Below are 4,281 nucleotides of genomic sequence, written 5' to 3' on the forward strand. Positions count from 1 at the left end.
TAGCTGGGACTACAGGCGCCCGCCACCTCGCCCGGCTAGTTTTTTGTATTTTTAGTAGAGACGAGGTTTCACCGTGTTAGCCAGGATGGTCTCGATCTCCTGACCTCGTGATCCACCCGTCTCAGACTCCCAAAGTGCTGGGATTACAGGCTTGAGCCACCGCGCCCGGCCAATTTTGTATTTTTAGTAGAGATGGGGTTTCACTATGTTGGTCAGGCTGGGCTCAAACCCCTGACCTCAGGTGATCCACCCTCCTTGGCCTCCCAAATTGCTGGGATTACCGGCTTGAGCCACTCGCCCTGCAGACTCACCTTTCTTATGCAAACCAGCCAACCAAAGCACATATTTACAACCACTTTAACTTACTCTTGGACACCAAGTGAACATTTCCCCTGCTCTAAATCACCCCAGGGCCAGGTGCCAGATGATCAGAGACCAATTCTGTGACCCTGAGCCAACTGAAATGATTTTAAACTATACAATCCTAAATTTGCTCAAATTTGCCTATGCCCTGCCTTGTCCCTTACTTTCCATAGAAATGACAATAAAGGCTCTGGGCCACACTTCTCTTCTCTTCTTTGCTCCTTCTGCCTCCTGACCAATCCTGGTACTTCCCCATGTGACCCTGTGTGTCATGGTGTGGCCCCTTCTCTTCGGGAACTGTAAGTAATAAGACTTCTTGCAGGGTGTGGTGGCTCATGCCTATAATCCCAGCACTTTGGGAGGCCAAGGTGGGGGGATCATGAGGTCAGGAGATCGAGAACATCTTAGCTAACACGGTGAAACCCTGTCTCTACTAAACCTACAAAAAAATTAGCCGGGTGTGGTAGCACATACCTGTAGTCCCAGCTACTTGAGAGGCTGAGGCAGGAGAATCTCTTGAACCCAGAAGGCAGAGGTTGCAGTGAGCCGGGATCGTGTCACTGCACTCCAGCCTGGGTTGCAGGGCAACACTCCATCTCAAAAAAAAAAAAAAAGGTCAGGAGGTCGAGACCATCCTGGCCAACATGGTGAAGCCCTGTCTCTACTAAAAATACAAAAATTAGCTGGGCCTGGAGGCACATTCCTGTGGTCCCAGCTATTCAGGAGGCTGAGGCAGGAGAATCGCTTGAACCTGGGAGGCAGAGGTTGCAGTGAGCCAAGATTGCGCCACTGCACTCTAGGCTGGAGTTTGAGACTCTGTCTCAAAAAAAAGGCTTCTTTCAATGGCATTGTCCTCTCTGTATCATCACTCAGTCACCTCTATAAATTAAAACCTGGGTACAATTAAAACAAACAATAAATCATAAAATATTTTTAAGTAGTTAATTATGGGAGAGGGAAAGAATAAGGTGAGGGTAGCTAGAATAGAAGGTAGACTTCACTGAAATAACTTGTTCCAGAGATTTTACTTTGTAAACAAGTACACATTTTATATAATCATTAAGAAAAATTGAATTTTAAGGGGAAATTTCCCAAAATAAAATCAAACAAAGAGTACTTAATGCATATCCAGTTGTGGCATAACCACACATAAAAACCATTCCAAATGACTTCATAACAGAAAATTTTCACTGTACATCAATAAAGGGAAATATCCTAAAGATTAAAAATTGCAAAAAATAAAAGCTTAAACTGATTTCAATAATCATATTATTAGCAGCAGTATTGCTATTATCATTCTGAGATTGCTGTGTGCACATTTTGGAATGAGAATGAATAATTTTGTGAGATACTAATTCTATTATTCCTATAATCTTGAATTTAGCTTGTAAATATTTGTATTAGTTTGCTATATACCTAATTATGCTGCATAACAAACCACTCTAAACCTCAATGACTTATAACCTTAAGCATTTATTTCTCATTCATATATCTGTGCTTCTGCTTTAAGCTACGTTCTACGGGTTGACTGGCATTTGAACAATTTAGGCAAGGCTCAGCTGGGCTTTGCTTCAGATTGCAGGTTTGATTCAGGTCTACAAGATGTATCTTTCATTATTCTGAAAGCAATAGGCTACTTGTGGCATGTTCTTCTCGTGGCAGTGACAGAGGTAGAAGAGGGCAAGCCCCTATGCACGAGCACATTACCAACCTTTGCAGTCGTCTGTGCAAATATACCATTGGTCAAAGCAAGTCACATGTTCAAGCCCTAAGTCAATGGTTGTCATGAATGAGATGAAAAAGTCTCAGGGCAAAGCCTAATGTCAATAGGAAGGGGTGGTATACTATTTTCAGGGAGGTGATGGGGACGGAGGATTATTTTCTTTCTTTTTCTTTTTTTTTTTTTTTTGAGACGGAGTTTCGCTCTTGTTCCCCAGGCTGGAGTGCAGTGGTGTTATCTCGGCTCACTGCAACCTCTGCCTTCTGGGTTTAAGAGATTCTTCTGCCTCAGCTTCCCCAGTAGCTGGGACTACAGGTATGTGCCACCACACCTGGCTAATTTTTTGTATTTTTAGTAGAGGCGGGATTTTTCCATGTTGGTCAGGCTGGCCTCAAACTCCCGACCTCAGGTGATCCGCCTGCCTCAGCCTCTGAAAGTGCTGGGATTACAGGCATGAGCCACCACACCAGAATTTTCTTTAAAAAAAAAAAAAAAAATACCATAATACCAATATGAACTTATAATATATTTTATTTTAAAAAACCATTTTCTCTGTCCACCTAAAGTGTCTAGAATCAAAAATATCTCAGAAGCTATAAGTACTCCTGGCACCTGAAGGAGTTCAGAATATCCCACTACAAAATATGCCATGCTGGCATGTTGACTGTTTTGAGTTAAAAACAATAAACAGCAGATACAAAAACATTCTGATCTCCTTTTTTTTTTGAGATGGAGTCTCACTCTGTCACCTAGGATGGAGTACAGTGTCACAATCTTGGCTCATTGCAACCTCCCCCTCCCAGGTTCAGGCAATTCTCCTGCCTCAGCCTCCCAAGTAGCTAGGATTACAGGTGTGTACCACCACACTCAGCTCATTTTTTGTATTTTTAGTAGAGACGGGGTTTCACAATGTTAATCAGGCTGGTCTGAACTCCTGAGTTCAAGTGATCCACCTGCCTTGGCCTCCCAAAGTGCTGGGATTATAGGCATGAGCCACCACACCGGGCCTGATCTCCCTTCTTTTTCTTAAAAACAAGAGATGAAATTACCATGTGAGAGCTGCTCTCCCTACACCGGGAGAAAAGAAACATTCTTATCATCAAGGATGGGAGGTTGAGACTGAGAGAATCCTGTACAAACAGACCTTATTAAAATAATTGTTATCTTCCTTTAGCCTCCACATACATTTTCATTACTTTTCCACAATTGTTTAATGTTGTATTAAATTATTTAGGTTTTGTCTGTTCTTTCACTTTAATATCCTTATGAGGGCTCCTCTGTCACAGAAAACTTACAGTAAATAAATTTGTATGTTTCTGTTTTGTTAGTCTATCTAATGCCAAATTAATTATCAGGCTCAACCAGAGACCCCAAAAGAGTAGAGGTAATGTTTTACCTCCCCTACGCACCCACTATTGTCTCTAAATATCATTTCCAATTAAAAGGAATCAGAGCGCTTTGAGGAAATGGCTGAATCCAGGTCTGGGGCAGAAAAAGTGCAAAATGAATTTGGAAAATTTTACCTCACCAGATAGCAAGTAAGCTATCAGAGATTACTAGGAATGTGTCAAAAGGACTTAGGAGCCAACCTGAAGAGGCACTCACTGGCCAAATATGGAACAATTTGAATATCAATAATAATAATAACTGTGGCCGGGCGCGGTGGCTCATACCTGTAATCCCAGCACTTTGGGAGGCTGAGGTGGGCGGATCACCTGAGGTTGGGAGTTCGAGACCAGCCTGACTAACATGGAGAAACCCCGTCTCTACTAAAAATAAAAATTAGCCGGGTGTGGTGGCTCATGCCTGTAATCGCTGTTACTCGGGAGGCTGAGGTGGGAGAAGCATTTGAACCCGGGAGGTGGAGGCTGTGATGAGCTGAGACTGCGCCATTACACTCCAGCCTGGGCAACAAGAGCCCAACTCCGTCTCAAACAAACAAACAAAAAGAATAATAACTGCAATGGATTGAAGCGTATTAATGATATTTAAATACATGAAATAATGAGACTTTAAATATTGGTCATTGTTGGAGGATGCTAGGGAACCAACTCATCCTTTTGAAAACTGGTAAATAAAGGGAAATAAGCCTATATCCTGTCTTTCCTGTATGTACTCTATCATTAGTAAACAAATATTAGAGAATAGGAAGTTTCTCTTTATATATATTACAGCTAACACGTGAAGATAGAATAATT

The sequence above is a fragment of the Piliocolobus tephrosceles genome, chromosome X (genome assembly GCF_002776525.5).
Source record: "Piliocolobus tephrosceles isolate RC106 chromosome X, ASM277652v3, whole genome shotgun sequence".
Classification (NCBI taxonomy): domain Eukaryota; kingdom Metazoa; phylum Chordata; class Mammalia; order Primates; family Cercopithecidae; genus Piliocolobus; species Piliocolobus tephrosceles.